The sequence below is a fragment of the Arachis hypogaea genome, chromosome 16, assembly GCF_003086295.3.
Source record: "Arachis hypogaea cultivar Tifrunner chromosome 16, arahy.Tifrunner.gnm2.J5K5, whole genome shotgun sequence".
NCBI lineage: Eukaryota > Viridiplantae > Streptophyta > Magnoliopsida > Fabales > Fabaceae > Arachis > Arachis hypogaea.
Window position 1 is genome coordinate 141,484,779 of NC_092051.1, and position 19,448 is coordinate 141,504,226.

The 19,448-nt window shown below is 34.0% G+C and overlaps 1 protein-coding gene and 1 pseudogene across 1 annotated transcript in view; both read left to right on the forward strand.

Annotated features, from left to right (window-relative positions):
• Positions 1 to 17,940, forward strand: LOC112757724 (probable mediator of RNA polymerase II transcription subunit 26b; annotated as a pseudogene).
• The window catches only part of LOC140173133 (uncharacterized), an 11,092-nt gene continuing 9,436 nt past the window's right edge, over positions 17,793 to 19,448 (forward strand). The window contains exon 1 of the mRNA XM_072220752.1: positions 17,793 to 17,910. The gene's annotated coding sequence lies outside the window, so the exon portion shown is untranslated. The remainder of the gene's footprint in view (positions 17,911 to 19,448) is intronic.

The following is a 19,448-nucleotide window of genomic DNA, read 5'->3' on the forward strand; positions in this document are numbered from 1 at the left end:
ATGAAGAAGTTATTGGATCAATGGAGGAGTTACTTCAGCTTTTGTTCGGCTTCTTCTGATATATTTGAGATAATTGAACATACCATTATGGTGGCGGTTTCTGATTGGCCCCAAGGAGTTCAGGCTGAGAAGAGATAGGATTGCTGAGATGCTCTTCTCTTGCAAGCAAACAAAGTGTGTGGGTGACAAGGTTGAGTTTGAAACTGGGGCAAGCAAGAAAAATAAGGTGAGTAGCTCAAGGGATGATATTGATGATCATGGTAACATGGATGTAAATAAGGTTTTTAGCAATTATAATTTTGGTAAAACTGAGGCATTGGCAGATGAAATGGAAGAACATTCTCAGCTTGTTGGTGAGTCTTGAGGATCAGAGACATTCTCCATAACCGTCAAGAAGAGGTGTTTCTTGCTAGTTCCTCTTATCATTCTTTTGTTTGGTTATCAGTTCTTGCTCCTTTGTGATGTGATTGATGAAATCCGTTCAGAGCTACAGATTTCTTAGTGAAAAGCAAGCTAAAGAAGATAGAAATGTGTCTTTTGTATTAGTGAAAAATTGCTTAATTACAGAGATAAAAGATACAGCTATATATAGCCAAAAAGAAAGAAAAAAAAAATAAAAATTATATTAGCTATCTCTTCATATTCCATTATACAGCTGTAATCAACTAATGTCACACAATACCCAATAAAACCGAGAGTACTTGGGAGTACCAATAATATTCATACATTAATAGCCTTCCTTGAGCTACAAATTATACATTCCAAGCTTACTACATAACTCTTCAAAAGGACCTGGTGGAAGTGCCTTTGTAAGAATATCAGCAAGTTGTTTTCTTGATGGAATTGGCATGAGTTTTAAAGAACCGTCTTGAACTTTTTCTCTAACTTTGTGACAATCAATGTCAATGTGTTTTGTCCTTTCATGAAACATTGGGTTAGCCGCAATATATCTAGCAGATTGGTTGTCACAAAATAGTGTCATAGGACCTGGTAACTTGATTTTGAAGTCATTCAAGATGTACATCAGCCAAATTTCTTCACAAGTTGCAAGAGCCATTGCTCGATACTCTGCCTCCGAAGATGATCGAGCAACTATTTGCTGTTTTTTAATTTTCCAGGACACCAAAGATCTTCCAAGAAAGAAGCAATATCCAGACACTGATCTTCGGGTATCCGGACATGTACCTCAATCAGAATCTGAAAAACCACGGAGGGACAAGTCACAAACAGACTCAAAAAGTAATCCTTTTCTAGGAGCTCCTTTCAAGTATTTCAACACATGTAAAGCTGCTTTGAAGTGCTCATCTGTAGAACAATCTAAAAATTGACTTAACTTGCTAACAGCAAAGCTTATGTCAGGCCTGGTATTAGTGAGGTATATCAACATTCCAACGAGTCTTCTATATGGCTTAGCATCATCCAACAATGTTCTTGATGACTTTGAGAGATGAATTGAATAATTCATAGGTGTGTTGGCTGGTTTTGAATCTAATAATCCATACTCTTTTAGGAGATCAAGAGTATACTTCTTTTGATATAAAGCTATTCCCCTTTTGCTCCTTGCAACTTCCATGCCCAAGAAAAATTTTAGTTCGCCTAAATCTTTGATTTTGAACAAAGTGTTGAATTTCATCTTCACACGTTGGATCTCTTCTATGTCATCTCCCGCTAGAACTAAATCATCCACATAAACAAGAATAGAAGTGAAACCTATTGGAGAAGATTTGGTGAAAAGAGAATGATCTGCCTTTGATTGTGAGTAACCTGAAGCAATCAAGACAGAGTATAACTTGGAGTTCCACTGGCGACTTGCTTGCTTAAGGCCATATAAGGATCGTTCTAGCTTGCAAACCATTCCTGACTGTGCATTTAAACCAGGGGGCAACTTCATATAGACTTCTTCAAGTAGATCACCATGAAGAAAAGCAGTGGTCACATCTAATTGATGAATAAACCAGTTCTTACTGGCTGCAATTGCTAAGAGTACATGAAGGGTAGTCATTTTGATTACAGGACTAAAAGTATCAAAATAGTCATACCCTTGTATTTGAGTGAAGCCCTTGGCCACAAGCCTTGCTTTGTGTCTCTCTATAGTACCATTAGAGTTATACTTGGTTTTAAAAACCCATTTACATCCGATTGCATGCTTCCCTTTCGGTAGAGTAGTAAGTTTTCAGGTCTTGCTTTCCTCCAATGCTTGAAGCTCAGCTTTGATTGCTTTCTGCCAACAATCACTCAAAATAGCCTGCTCATAGTTCCTTGGCTCTGGATTTGTAGAAATTGTAATGGAAAGTGCTTTGTGTGATTGTGACAGGGAATTGTAACTCAAATAATTGAAAAGAGGATATCTTTTTGTGATTGATGATTGGATCATGTTATCAGAGACAGTGGTTTGCATACATTCATAATTATCAAGGTAACTTAGCTTGTGTCTTTCTCTAAGAGATCTTCTTAGTGAAGGAGGTAGATTAATATGAGTGGGTTGGGAATTAGATGGATTTTCATCATATGATGGTGTAGTACATAATGCTGGTGCTCCTGGTAAACTCAAAGACATGGGTAAGGTTGGTTGTGGTTGAACATCAATAGTGTTGGAAGGAGTATTTGGCAATGTATGTTGAATGGGATGTAAATCTAAGGTATGGGAAGATAATGTGCTGCTATCAAAGACATCTATAGGATCATGATTATGTAATGTAGGTTTAGTGTCTTTATTAGAATTGGAAACATATTCAAATTGATGAGAAACTTGATTATCCATATATGGAAAGAATTTTTTATAAAAAATTACATTTCTAGATATGAAAAATTGTTTGTTATTTATGATATCCTTTTGTTCCTGTTTTAAAGCCAAGAAAAATGCATTTTCTTCCTTTTTTATCCAATTTCTTTCTATTTGCAACTAAAGTTGAAGCAAATGCAAGACATCCAAAGATTTTGAAGTGTTGAATGTTTGGCATTTTACCAAAAAGAATCTGATAAGGACTTTTATTATTAATAGATGAACTAGGCACTCTATTGAAAATATGTACAGCATGAGATGCAGCATGTCTCCAAAAAAATTTAGGAAGATGAGCCTTAAAAATGAGTGCTCTAGCAATATTTAAAATATCTTGATGTTTTCGTTCTACAACTCTATTTTGTTGAGGTGTCTCAACACATGAAGTCTGATGAATTATTCCCTGTTTTTCATAAAAAGAATTCACGATGAATTCAGCTCCATTATCAGTTCTGATATTTTTTATTTTTGTTTGAAATTGAATTTCAATTAGTTGCACAAATTGTTGAATAAAAAAAGAAGTTTCACTTTTATTTTTCATAAAAAATAGCCAAGTGAACTTGCTTTTATCTTTTACTATTGTTAAAAAATATTTATGACCAGCAAAAGATGGAGTAGAAATAGGTCCCCAAATATCCATGTGCACTAAATCAAATAAATTGACAGATTTTGTTTGACTCAAATGAAAAGGCAATCTTCTTTGTTTTTTATAATGACATGGTTCACAAGGTTCATCTTTTAATGGACATACAATAAAATGATAACTCTTTTTCATTTCTTGTAACCTATCAATTGAGACATGTCCTAACCTACAATGCCAAGTTTCATGATTTATAGTGTCTGTAACAGCAGCAACACTAACTGAATTGCTGGTGTTGACTAGTTCTCTATTCTTTGCTCCTAAGTTGACATAAGTTGCATCTGTATTGAAGATATACAAGCCACCTCTTTGTCTAGCATGACCAATCATCTTCAAGGAAAGGTTGTCCTGTATCTCACAGTGTGTATTGTTAAATAAAAATTGACAAGGTAAAAAATCAGTTGCTTCAGACACAGATATGAGATTAAAATTGAAAGAGGGCACATATAACACATTTGTAAGGTAAAAATCACGGGTTAAAATTATAGTTCCACTAATTGTTGCTGTGGTCTCAGTTTCATTTGGACATTTGATTAACACAGGATCTATTATGTGATGAGAGTGAAAAGTATCAAGAGAAAAAGTAACATGTGCAGTGGCACCAGTGTCAATTATCCAGTCATGTGTGTGCAAAGGAATGTGGGAAACTGATAAAATATGGTGTATACCTACTGAAAGAGCTATCACTGTGTTTATGACTTGTGTTTGAAGAGAACTATGAGCAGGATCACCTTTATGTTGTTGGAATAGAGAAATCAATGCTTGTTTTTGATCTTCGAAAAATAAGTTGTCTAGGCTTTTATTATTCTCCTCTTGAGTTGAACGCACATCAGTTACGTTGCCATCTCCACATGTTTTTTCAGCAACAATCATATTGTTTACATTTTCTACTCCAAATTTCTTTTGCAAATGAGGAGGAAATCTATACTTATGGTAGCAAGTCTCTATGGTGTGTCCAGCCTTTCCACAATAAGAACAACTTCTCATCATTCCTCTTCCACTACTAACTCTGCCTCGGCCTCGGCCACGTCCGCCTCTGCCACCTCGATTTATGATACCAGAATTTGCATTCAAGGTCATACCAAATCCTCTATTGTTTTTATTACCAGTTCCTCCAATATTGACAACATTAACTAGCATCCTTTCTTCACTTTAATCTGAGTTGCTTAATTGTCTTTCTTGTTGCAAAAGTAAAAAATAGATGGAATTCACACTGGGCAGTGGCACCATCAACATAATCTGTGATTTTACTGTTGTATACTACTCATTTAACCCTCTCAAAATTCTAACAGCATGTTCTTGGTCTCTATATTCTCTGATGATCTTCAGTCCACATGAGCATGATGCTCCACAGGCACAGGATGGAATTGGTTTGAACTCATCAAGTTCTTCCCAAATTCTCTTAAGTTTAGTGAAATATGCAGTGATGGATAGATCTCCCTGCTTCATCGCAAACATCTCTTCTTGAAGATCAGCTATCCGAAATAAATCACCTTCATAGAATCTGTGCTTGAGATCGTTCTAGAGTTTCGAGGTCACGTTACACCAAAGAACGCTCTGAAGAATCTCTGTGCTTAGGGAAGAATGCAACCACGATAGTACAAATGTGTTGCATCTGTCCCAAGCTTCATAGGTTGAGTCAGTTTTTTCAGGTTTCAGAATGCTTTCATCAATGAATCCCAACTTGTTCTTCAATTTGATGGATAGCCAAACCGATCTCGCCCATGAGTGATAATTTCGAGTTGTAAGAGGAGTTTGAGTTAGTGATAAACCTGGACTTTCATTTGGATGGAGGTAGAAGGGACTTGTCTGGTCTTGAATCGGGTTCAATGTTGATCTTCTTACTTGCGTTTGAAGGCTGGCAAGTTGATTCATCAATTTTGTGAGATTTTGTAAATCACTCACTGAAAATATTTGTCGTTGCAAATTTTCTGGATTATCTACTCCAGCTTCTCGATCTGCCATGGATGTTGCAGAAGGAAGGGGTAAAGTTCACAATCCTTGCTTAACAATATTTGCACTCTTCCACGCTCACCGCACCATGATGAAATCCGTTCAGAGCTGCAGATTTCTTAGTGAAAAGCTTCTAAAGAAGAGAGAAATGTGTCTTTTGCATTAGTAAAAAATTGCTTAATTACAGAGATAAAAGATACAGCTATATATAGCCAAAAAGAAAGAAAAAAGAAAAAAGAAAAAATAAAAATTATACTAGCTATCTCTTCATATTCCATTATACAGTTGTGATCAACTAATGTCATACAATACCCAATAAAATCCAATAAAAGAGAGAGTACTTGAGAGTACCAGTAATATTCATACATTAATAGTGATTTTGATGTTTGAAGAGATTTTTGAAGTCTTTTGACTTTTTTGTGGTGATGTTGTTTATTATCGAGAAGTGTTTTAAGGTTCTTTTTGTGTTCTATGGAGATCCCTGATTTATGCTGGCCTTATTTTATTTTTCTTGTAAAAACTGCAGTATTGTTTGAATCACTGAGGAGGCTGCAACTGATGGAACTCACTGTTGATTGTCTCAAGGTTTGTGAATTCAATCATTCTTTGCTTTAGTTTTTTGGCGAGTTCTCTAATTCTTGGAGTTACCTTTGCCACGCAACTATGATTGGAAAGGCCGTTAATTCTCTTAGAAAGCATGCTTCAAAGGATATCCGTACTTGCACGAAAGCTTATCGAGTATGGATTATTTCTAATAGATTTTTGTTTGCCATGCATGGATTTTAATAAGGGGGAGTCTCTGGTGGCCAAAAGAATGGTGGCCAAACATGACTAAGAATTGACCATTCAATAAATAGATGACATGTGGTATGTAGCATTAGTAGATAGATTTTGTATTATAAACTAACGTATAAAGTACACAATTTAAAACAGTAAAAAAGAGAGGAAAATATTAACACCTTGTAACTTTATAATTTAAAAAATTAAAAAACAGTGATCATAAATTTATGGTGATTTAACTAATACTTTAACTTAACAAAGTAAATTTAAATTTTAATTTAAAAGCTATGATAAAATTTTTAATAAAATTTTGAATTTAAATTTTACACATACGGATAATAAATTTATGATGATTTATATAACAATTTAACTTAACAAATTGAATTAAAATTTTGATTTAAAAATTATGAAAAAATTTCTAAATATGCGTTGAATTTAAATTTTTAGGAAAATAGCAAAAATGTTTAAACTAATAATAATGTAACTTAAGAAATTAAATAAAAATAAAAAATAAAGTTATGAATATTATCAAGGAAATTGACTAATCATTAGTTAATAATTAATATAAAAATAAAAGAAAGACATGATGATGAAATATCTTTTTTTTTAAATATATCATACTTGTGAAATATATATTAAAAGAAAGATTTATTAATAAAAATTAAATTTAATTTTGTTATATTGATAATATAAAATATTTTATATAGTTGTTTAATTATATTTTTTTAGACAATCATTTTTACAGTTAATAAAAAAAATAATTATTTTTATTGATATGATAATATATAATTATTAAATGTTCGTATAAATTATTTTATATTAACAGTGTATCAAAATTAAATTCATGAAAATATATATAAATATATAATTATACATTAAAGATTTAATTAGAATAATAAATAATAATTAATTACACATTTTAATTTATTTAATCACAGGTTTATGTTTATCTATTCATTTTAAATTTAAGTATTACTAAGATCTTTTTGAAAAGTAGCTATTTTTTTTTTGGTGTTTAGCAATCATGTTTATTAGGGTCAAATCAATGAAATCATGATTCATTCAACTCCAAACTCTGCCACATGTCAAATTCTTATTTATTTCTTGATCTTAGCCATCTTAGCCACTCAATCTTTATTGCCACTAGAGACAAACCCTTTTATTTGGTTTCATAATAAATGATATTTTAAATTTGAATAATTTATTAATTAATTTGTACTTCTTTATTAAAAAAAAAATATTAATATAATGAATAAAAATATAATTAAAAATATTGTTTAAAGAATAATAAGGACAAATAAATCCATAACCAATTTAAATTTAGAGACAATTAGGTCCCTTTCCATTTTTTAACCTGACATGTCAGCAATTTCCGTCGAGTTTTCGCCGGAAAACTGACAGAAGGACCGGGTTGGCAGACGGAGTACAAGGTCAGGAACCGTAATGGAACGTGTTTTTGGTTAAGGCTCGTCTTGTCATTTTGAAAAATGGACAGGGACCGGGTTGGTACTTTACTCTAATGTTATCATATATTTGAACCTGCTTCATGTCACGGTAAATTTTAGAAGGTTAGATTTAACAGTGTTTGTATAGTTTTCTGGAGTGTTTGAGAATACTGTAGATGGTTCCAGAACGTTCTAGAATGTCCTAGAAGGTCCCGGAATACCCTAGAAGGTTCTAGAAGACTCTGGAAGGTCATAGGGTATTCTAGAAGAGTGTAAATGTATATAGAAGTATAAAGAGTGGTATGGAATAATCTAGAAATATTTAGAGAGTTGTGGTAGGATAGATATTTGTAAAGAAGGTTCTGGATGATTAATCTGGACCGTTGATTAGATTTAATCCTAACCATCTATTGAGGAAGTGGATGGCTATAAATAGGGATGAGAGTTAGAGTTTGTGTGTGTGTGAATTATTTGTAACCACACTTGAGCAATAAAGTGTTCTTCCACCAAAGCTTCCTTTCTCTTGTGTTCTCTTGTATTCTTAGCTTTCTTGCTAAGTATTGAGGGTTAGACTGACTTGGTCTTAGTTCAAGAGGTTGAGTAAGTCCGAGTGCCGGCACGGTAGCGTTGGAGTGTGTCCAAGGCCGTGACAATTTGGTATCAGAGCAAGGTTCGAGAGGGAGCACAAGTGATTTGTGGGTATGGCTTCTAGTATCACCATAGAGCATATTGAGTCTCAAAGGGGAAGGAATGCTATTCCTTCTCAATGGGGAGGCAAGAAGGTTCGTTCTTCAAGTGAGCCTAGAGGTAAGGACTCTAACTTCCTAGAAGAGAGAGTTTCTGTGTTGGAAAATGTTCTATCCTCTATGGATGAGTATTTCCAAAGGATAGAACATGATAAGGAGACCCTCGAGGCTCACGTGTTAGGAGGACTAGATGCTTTCAAAGAAAGCATGCTCCAAATTAAAGAGAAGCTTGAGAATTCTTTAAAACTATTTGAGGAAGTTCGAGTTTGGTTCGAGGAGGCAAAATCTCGACCAACCATTATAAGGGAGACGACAAAGATTGATCTCCCCAAGCCAAAGGAGTTCAAGGGCGTAAGGGACGCTCGCGAGGTGGAGAACTTCCTATGGCAAATGGAGAGGTACTTCGAAGGCCAAGGGGTGATCGAAGAAGCAATAAAGGTACGCACTGCATCTCTCTACCTTTCTGATAATGCTACTTTGTGGTGGAGGAGAAAGTGCGTAGATATGAAAAATGGTACTTGCAACATAGCCACATGGGAAGATTTCAAAAGGGAGTTGAAAAGACAATTCTTCCCTGAGAATGTGGTTTATGAAGCAAGGAAGAAGTTGAGGGAGTTAAAGCACAAGAGTACGATTAGCGACTACGTAAAGGAGTTCACTACTCTCACGCTTCAAATTCCCAACTTAGCATCAGAGGATGCATTGTTCTTCTTCATTGATGGACTCCAACCTTGGGCAAAGCAAGAACTACAAAGAAGGAATGTTAAGGATGTCGATGAGGCCATCGTGGTGGCCGAATCACTCATTGAGTATCATAGGGGAGACTCTAAACCCAAGTCATCCTCCAAGCCTAGTTCTACTAAAGGTGGGAGAGACAAGGGAAAGAGTTTCTCAACCAAGAAGGAAGGAAAATACTCTTCAAAGAAAGAGTACGAAGAACAGAAAAAAGCTTTCGTGCCCAAAGGAGGATGCTTCGTGCGCAAGGGACCACACCAAATGAAGGATTGTCCCAAGCTAGGGACTTTGGCATCTATCGCCGAGGAACGAGAAGCTCAAACTCAAGTAACTGAGTGTGTTGGATCTATCCAACACACGAATGCTGTGAAGGGCAAAGAGGCAAGCACTATAGAAAAGAAAGGCTTGATGTATGTCAAAGCCTTTATCAATGAAAAACCCGTCATGGCTATGATCGACACTGGTGCTACACACAACTTCATCACGCCTGATGAAACAAAGAGGCTTGGGTTGAAGATCACCGAAAAGAATGGCTAGTTCAAACCCATGAATACCAAGGGTGAACCCCTTAAGGGAGTAGCAAAAGGGGTTGAGATGACTCTTGCTTCTTGGAAGGGCCTTGTGAATTTCTCAGTAGCACCCATGGACGATTTTAAAATAGTCATCGGACTCGATTTGCAAAGGAAAGCAAATATAATACCTATGCCATACTACGACGTAGTATGCGTTATGGAGAAAGGGTCTCCATGCATGGTCCCTACAGTCTCTACAGTTGGCGGGCCACCGATACTGTCTGCCATGCAACTCAAGAAAGGGTTCAAGAAGGGAGAGACTACATATTTGGCTCTATTACAAAAGGAGTCAACATCCAAAAGAGAAGACATTCCTCCCAAAACCAAGGAAGTCCTTGAAGAAAATAAGGATGTGATGTCTCCCGAGTTGCCAAAACAACTACCACCTAGGAGGAAGATGGACCACAAGATTGAATTGGAGTTAGGAGCAAAGCCGCCCGCCTCAACACCTTATAGGATGGCACCGCCAGAACTCGATGAGTTGAAGAAGAAACTCAAGGATTTGCTAGATGCTGGCTTCATCCGTCCATCGAAGGCACCTTATGGCGCACCAGTCTTGTTCCAAAAGAAGCATGATGGTTCATTGAGACTATGCATCGACTATCGAGCACTTAACAAGGTAACCATCAAGAACAAATACCCCATTCCTTTGATAGCCGATTTGTTTGATCAACTTGGTAGAGTTAAGTGGTTCTCAAAGCTAGATTTGAGGTCAGGATATCACCAAGTGAGAATTGCTGATGGTGATGAACCTAAGACCACGTGTGTCACGAGGTATGGATCGTATGAGTGGTTGGTGATGCCTTTTGGCTTGACCAATGCTCCTGCGACCTTCTGTACCTTGATGAACGAGATTTTTCGACCTTACCTTGATCGGTTTGTAGTGGTATACTTGGATGACATTGTTGTCTATAGCAATACTTTGGAGGAACATGTAGAACACTTACGAACCGTGTTCAAGATCTTGCGAGAGAATAACCTATATGTGAAGAAGGAAAAGTGTTCCTTTGCAAGGGACGAAGTCCACTTCTTGGGACACATCATTAAAGATGGAACTCTCTGCATGGATCAAGGAAAAGTGAAGGCTATCAAAGAGTGGGAACCTCCAAACAAGGTAACTGATTATAGGTCATTCCTTGGGTTGGCTAATTACTATCAGAGGTTTATCAAGGAATACTCCGCCAAGGCTGCACCATTAACTGATCTTCTCAAGAAGAATCACTCTTGGGAATGGTCAAAGGAGTGTCAAAAGGCTTTTGATGAGTTGAAGGCTGCTATCACAGAAGGACCAGTACTAGCACTACCCGACTACTCAAAGGTGTTTGAAGTCCACACTGATGCTTCTGACTACGCTATTGGAGGAGTTCTGATGCAAGAAGGACATCCTATTTCCTGAGAGTCGCAAGTTGAATGATACAGAGAGGCGATACACTGTCCAAGAGAAGGAGATGACTGCGGTGGTGCATTGTCTGAGAACTTGGCGTCACTACTTGCTTGGTTCACACTTCATCATCAAGACAGACAATGTGGCTACAAGCTACTTCCAAACTCAAAAGAAGTTAAACCCCAAACAAGCTAGGTGGCAAGACTTCTTGACTGAGTTTGATTTCGAATTCGAATACAAGTCAGGCAAGACTAATGTGGTAGCAGATACGCTGAGTCGCAAGGCTGAGTTAGCGGCCATTTCTATGGTTGAAGGAGATATTATGCATATCATCAAGGAAGGGTTTCATCACGATCCATTAGCCAAGAAGTTGGTGGAGTTGGCTAGAGAAGGTAAGACCAAAAGATTTTGGTTAGAAAACGACCTTCTCTACACTAAAGGGAGAAGACTATACGTCCCTAAATGAGAAAATCTAAGAAGAAAATTAGTGAGGGAATGCCACGACACCAAGTGGGCTGGTCACCAAGGTCAGCAAAGGACCTTGGCACTCATTGAATCTTCTTATTATTGGCCTCAAATGAGAGATGAAGTGGAAAGGGCTCCCGATAACCGAAGCTAGTTGGGAAACTCGCGAAGATCTGTGGCAATTCCAAGAACACCTAGAGCGCTATCATGAACAGAACGCGACGAGAACGTCTGCGCATTAGATGGGGGAGAATGTCACGGTAAATTTTAGAAGGTTAGATTTAACAGTGTTTGTATAGTTTTATGGAGTGTTTGAGAATACTCTAGATGGTTCCGGAACGTTCTAGAATGTCCTAGAAGGTCCCGAAATACCCTAGAAGGTTCTAGAAGACTCTGGAAGGTCATAGGGTATTCTAGCAGAGTGTAGATGTATATAGAAGTATAAAGAGTGGTATGGAATAATCTAGAAATATTTAGAGTTGTAGTAGGATAGATATTTGTAAAGAAGGTTCTGGATGATTAATTTGGACCGTTGATTAGATTTAATCCTAACCATCCATTGAAGAAGTGGATGGCTATAAATAGGGATGAGAGTTAGAGTTTATGTGTGTGAATCATTTGTAACCACACTTGAGCAATAAAGTGTTCTTCCACCAAAGTTTCCTTTCTCTTGTATTCTTAGCTTTCTTGCTAAGTATTGAGGGTTAGGCTGACTTGGTCTTAGCTCAAGAGGTTGAGTAAGTCCGAGTGCCGGCACGGTAGTGTTGGAGTGTGTCCAAGACCGTGACATTCAGCTTTGCAAAATAATCCAGATTTTTAGATTTTAAATCCATTTTAAACCAAACTATTAAAAAAAAATCAAATCGTATCAACTTTATAGTTTGATTTTTTAATCTAAATCATTTAAAGTTTTAAACAATTTTAAATTAAAATCTAAAATTAAGGAAAAAATCCTAATTTTAGATTTGAAACTCTGGTCTTGCTCTCTTCCTTCATGGTCTCTTCGCCGCCGGCGTTTGTTGTTTCCACCGCATCCAGCACCGGAGCAGGAAGCTTGAAGCTGCGACGGTACGTCCCCTTCCTCATCTCCCAGAGCTTGAAGCTGCGAGTTCCTCTGTCCGCCACTCTGCGTCTGCGAGCCCTGCCATCGCCTTGTCGTCGTCTTCTGCCTCTCGTCGCCGTCAATTTCAGCACTGCTCGCCTCCAGCTCCATCCCTTCCGCCGTTCAGGTATAGTATGCGACTCTGTTAGACTGTTACTCGATTCAGTTCTTCAGCATCTCGTCACCGATTCAGTTGTTACTCTGCTCATTTCGTTGTGCTAATTGTTAAAGATTATACGGTGTTAGAGCCTGAAAGCATCCTAAGACTAAAGACCCTACAGCAGCTCTTAAGTCCATTCTTAAGTTGAAAGCAGGAGAAGCCAGTCATCTTCTACCTCGACTAAGTTGCAGTCTAATAGGAAGTTAAAGTCTTCGTTAAATCCCATCTAGCTAAAGCAAAGCGAGATCCAGAGTTTACTTCAGATGAGGCGGGCAGATTCGACTATAGCAACAAACTTGTATGATAGCCCCCATGGAGACGCAGGAGATGGATGCATATTTTCTACCTAATTGGCAAAAAGCCTTTTTTCTTTCAGCTCATTCAGTTTCTTTCTCAAGAAGGAAACACTAATATTCGTTTGGTTAATTGATGAATGCATTCATTCATATTATTTGTGTATGGTGTTATTGGCCTGCTATTGAGAATCTAACTTGCTGTTAAGTTTTTTGCGTTTCATGATGAATGGTTTCGTAGTTTGGTTTGTTCTTGATGGCAATTTGACATGAGTGATTTCATGTGTGTGATGAATATTGAGGTAGGAATGGTGTCAGAAACAGAAGGGATTTTCTCTTATCTGCTGTTAAGATTGATTGATATCATATTGTAAACCTTTAATGATCATTTGGACCATTTTGTCATATCTATGAACACTCATTTTGTGGGGTTAAATGCCACACAGGGATTTTTTCTTTTTTTTAATCCAAGAAAATATTTCATCAATGTAATAAACGATCCACTAGGGATTATATACAGGGTAAATTTGAAAAAAATCTTACAAAGATCAAGCTCAGATGTAATTGAATGGGAAAATAACTTTTTTAATTTTATAATCTGTTATTCTCTTTCTTACCAAAAATACTATGTCCGATTCAATCTGTCTAAGTGTCTCTACTCTAGAAAATTTGTAAATTTGTAGTATTTATTTTTGTAGATTTTATTAAGCAGCCGGTTTAGTGTATTGTAAGATTGAAAGTCTTTAGGTTCTTAAAATTTAATTTTCTTTAATTTTTAGGTCTACATGTAATCTGCCAACTTATTCATTGTATCTTACGTTTTTTATATTTTTGTTTCCATTAAAATTGTAAGATAATGCAGTATAACTCCTCTAGTAAAGTATCAAGCAATTGAAAACAATTCACAGTATAAATGAAAATTATTGTAACTACTACTTTTATCAAAATCTCTCTACTATTAGGAGAAAGTAGAGCTCGTTTTCATGGTTGGAGTTTCTCACAGACTTTGTCTTTAATATAGTTGAAAGTAGTTCTCTTAGACCACTGAACAATTGATGGTAATCCAAAATACTTATTTTGATTCCCAATATGCGGAACCATAAGAAGATTAGCAAATTGGTTTCGGATTTGAAGCGGTGTATTTCTGTTGAAAAAAAAAACAAATAACTTGTCTAGATTAACTACTTGGCCACTTATACTCTGGTAAGTCTGTAAGATACTTAGTAAGTCTTGGCAATGATTGTAGTTTTGCTAAATAAAATTAAATCATCTACAAAGAATATATGAGTAATTCTAGGACATCTATGATTCAATCTCAAACTAGAAAAATCTTGTCTCTATTTACCTCTATGGAGCATATGGGAGAGACTATCTGCACAAAATAGAAATAAATAAATAAAAAGGGTCGCTTTGACACACCCTCCACATGGTTTAAAATAACCATGTGGTTGATCATCCACAGTAACAGAGTAAGAAACTGTTGTCACACATTCCTTCATCCAATCAAGTCATTGTCGCAAAACTCAACTTTTTTTATCATTTCCCAAACAAAAGATCATTTGACTCTATCATAAGTCTTACTCATATCGAGCTTTAGAGCTAGGTCACAGTCACCATATCTCTTATTTTTTAGAAAATGCATAAACTCATGAGCAATAAGAGCATTATCACTAATTAGTCGCCCTTTAACAAAAATACTTTAATTGTTATTAATCACTATATTCATGACTGTGTTATATTCGGTGTACTAAGATTTTAGAGATAATTTTATAAAAAATACTATTAAAATTTATAGGTCAAATATACTTCATAGAGCTAATAGCATTATCAACTTTGGAAATAAGATAGATATAAACATGATTAAAAGCTTTAAAAATTTTATCTCTAAAAAACAAATTTCAGACCATTTTAATCACATCATTTTTAATTGTCCCCCAAAAATATTGAAAGAATTTAGCTATAAATTTGTTATCCATAGAAGCTGAAAAGGAGTTGATAAAAAAAACTGCTGACTTTATTTTTGTATCCGAAACTGACCTAATCAACCTTTTGTTAGTGGCTGCATCAATTTTCCACACAGAGATTGTTGAGTATATTATATTATCAGTTTGAATGTTTTATGTTAACAGAATGTTCATTTTGAATGTCTTATGTCATTCTTTTTGATATTTTAAGAATAATTAAATATTATATAAATTAGTTATTGTTATTACGTTTATAAATAAGCAAATCAATTCTAAAATTGGATTTTTAGTAGAAAAAAATAATGGTTTAGAAATTAAATTTTTAAAAATTAGTTTTAAAATTGTATTTTTTGTTTAAAAAATTTATTTTAAAATTGAATTTTAAATTTGAATTAAAAAAAATCAAATTTAAAATCGATTTGTATGTAAAATCGTATTTAAATATTAAAACTAACTTAAAACTGATTTTTGTTTTTTGAATCAGTTTAGAAACTGATTTTTTTTCTTTAATCCGGTTTTAATTTGATTTCATGAACTACAAAACTAGTTTTAAAGTGGACGCTGTTTGGATCTTTAAAAATCCAAACCATGTCTACCCCCACTGTCCCTTATGCTCAACTTTGATGCTATCTTTCAATCTACGATGGGATGCTTAGGCAAATGACTCATACTTCACATCTTGTATGCTTTGAAGTTGGCGATTATTGTTTTGATTCGTATTAGCGAACTAGTTGAATTGCAGAATCTGTTTAACATATTCACTTTCATACCGAACAAGTGAACAACTATCTGATGTAACAATATCTTTTCTTTGATTTACAGAGATTGGAAAGAAATAGTAGATGAGTGGGTCAAGGCCACAGCTATTGCAGGTATCAAACGTTCATCTAGCTTTGTGTGACAACCATCAAGATAATCCCGAATACCCGATGCTTTTTTGCGTTTTGAACCTTGATTCATGCTTGAATTTACTACATGTTTATAGGATCAGAAGGCATTCCAGATTCTGTAAATCCATCAGTTGTTTATGAAGAGGAAGGACTTCCATCACCTCCTATGGACGAAGGAGCTTTCTTGGTAGCTTCAACGGGTTCAATTGAACTCTCACAGGTATTTTACCTGTCCCTAATATTTTTTTCCTCCCTTTTTTGAACTTAGATTTATGTAGAAACTGATATTTTTCTACTTCCCTTTGTTGTATGTCTCGTATCTGGACGATGTAAAGTTCTTTGATGGCATGATTGATATCGGAAGTGAGTTGATTTTGCAATTTCTTATGTTTAGACTATCTAGCATTCACTCTTCGGTTCTGTATTCGAATTCCCCATGTCTTAATCAGGATTTTTTTCAGATCCTCCACAAAATGGGCAAAATGAACCCACTGTGAAGCCAAGTAGACCGGTAGCCGCTGATTCTGGTCCTGGCAGACCACCAAAATCAAGCATGCAGCCAAAAAGCAATGTCGAGCCAAAGGCAGGGGAAGAAGTAGAGAATGGTACAGTCACAATGAAGCCTCCGGTCGACCAGCAAGCTGTAAGTAAAACATCTCTACACAAGTTTGCAAAACTTGACAGATTATAGGCATCTCTAACAGTTTCCTGTACTTCAGAAATCGAAGTACTTAGAGGAAGTTGCTGCGAGGATAGAAGCCGCTAAGAAGAATCTTCGGGAGAAGAGAGATGGAGGAGCCGAAAAGAGGAATGCTAGGGGCAGCAATTTTGATGTTTTGTAACCATCAATTAGTCATCAATATTGTTTTTAATGGTGTGAGATCACTCACTTTTATTTTGATAGTTAAGTGCTGGCCGGAAAACACAAAAGTTGCTGCTCCCTAAACTTTAACAGCCGAAAATGGTTTGTCATTTCTTTTCTGAAACCCGTTTCTATATCTTGAATTCAGCTTAGAACTGAGACACTTGAGATATTCATAGCACAGTAAACTGATTCAAGAAAGTATTGTATGATGCTTGCAGTTAAGAGGCAACGAACTATACAACAAATGGAATTAGATGATCTCCTAAAGCAAGGAGCTGGCCAGCGAAATCCTCATTTCAAAGCCGGAAACCATAACCGGCACTGGGGATACGAGGGACGGGTGGGTGGGGGTGGGGGGTGGGGGGGGGGGGCGCAAGTGGCCCCACTACCATTTTTAAAAAGTGTTAAAAAGTATATATGTATATTGTATATAGATTTATGCACTCATTATAAAATTATGTTTGCTTCCATATAAAATAAAAATTATGTTATTAATTTTTGTGTAAAAAAATATTTTGTTAAATTTAATCTCACAATAATAAGTTTTTTATTAAATTTTATCTCAAAGAACAATATATATTAAATTAATTTAATAAAAATAGAATATTATAATACTATTTAATTAAAAAATTTGTTTAGTTCAACATTTAAATTCTTGAATTTTTTTAATAAACATTAATTTTTAGAGAAAATTTCACTCCTTTTTTTAAGAGATGCTAAAATAACACTCTCCTTTTCTCTATTTGTAAAATGTACATTCTCTTCTCTTATTTTCCGATATCAATATATATTATTTTTTATTTAATATTAAAATAATATATATTAATATCAAAAAATTAATAGTAAAATATAAAAATAATTGTTAACAAAAATTTTAGTAAAATCATAATTTAATAATTAAAAAATTATTGAAGGGTATCTTAGAAAAAATAATTTAATTATTAAATTTTTATTAAAAATATTTTGGTAAAATACAATTTAATTAATAAAAAATAATTTATTAAATTTTTGTGTTCTATGGAGATCCTGATTTATGCTGGCCTTATTTTATTTTTCTTGTAAAAACAGTCTGATGCAGTATTGTTTGAATTACTGAGGAGGCTGCAACTGATGGAACTCACTGTTGATTGTCTCAAGGTTTGTGAATTCAATCATTCTTTGCTTTAGTTTTTTGGCGAGTTCTCTAATTCTTGGAGTTACCTTTGCCACTTTGCCACGCAACTATGATTGGAAAGGCCGTTAATTCTCTTAGAAAGCATGCTTCAAAGGTATCCGTACTTGCACGAAAGCTTATCGAGTATGGATTATTTCTAATAGATTTTTGTTTGCCATGCATGGATTTTAATAAGGGGGAGTCTCTGGTGGCCAAAAGAATGGTGGCCAAACATGATTAAGAATTGACCATTCAATAAATAGATGACATGTGGTATGTAGCATTAGTAGATAGATTTTGTATTATAAACTAACGTATAAAGTACACAATTTAAAACAGTAAAAGAGAGAGAAAAATATTAATACCTTGTAACTTTATAATTTAAAAAATTAAAAAACAGTGATCATAAATTTATGGTGATTTAACTAATACTTTAACTTAACAAAGTAAATTTAAATTTTAATTTAAAAACTATGATAAATTTTTTAATAAAATTTTGAATTTAAATTTTACACATACGGATAATAAATTTATGATGATTTATATAACAATTTAACTTAACAAATTGAATTAAAATTTTGATTTAAAAATTATGAAAAAATTTCTAAATATGCGTTGAATTTAAATTTTTAGGAAAATAGCAAAAATGTTTAAACTAATAATAATGTAACTTAAGAAATTAAATAAAAATAAAAAATAAAGTTATGAATATTATCAAGAAAATTGACTAATCATTAGTTAATAATTAATATAAAAATAAAAGAAAGACATGATGATGAAATATCTTTTTTTTTTTAAATATATCATACTTGTGAAATATATATTAAAAGAAAGATTTATTAATAAAAATTAAATTTAATTTTATTATATTGATAATATAAAATATTTTATATAGTTGTTTAATTATATTTTTTTTAGACAATCATTTTTACAGTTAATAAAAAAATAATTATTTTTATTGATATGATAATATATAATTATTAAATGTTCGTATAAATTATTTTATATTAACAGTGTATCAAAATTAAATTCATGAAAATATATATAAATATATAATTATACATTAAAGATTTAATTAGAATAATAAATAATAATTAATTACACATTTTAATTTATTTAATCACAGGTTTATATTTATCTATTCATTTTAAATTTAAGTATTACTAAGATCTTTTTGAAAAGTAGCTATTTTTTTTTTGTGTTTAGCAATCATGTTTATTAGGGTCAAATCATGACTCATTCAACTCCAAACTCTGCCACATGTCAAATTCTTATTTATTTCTTGATCTTAGCCATCTTAGCCACTCAATCTTTATTGCCACTAGAGACAAACCCTTTTATTTGGTTTCATAATAAATGATATTTTTAAATTTGAATAATTTATTAATTAATTTGTACTTCTTTATTAAAAAAAGAATATTAATATAATGAATAAAAATATAATTAAAAATATTGTTTAAAGAATAATAAGGACAAATAAATCCCTAACCAATTTAAATTTAGAGACAATTAGGTCCCTGTC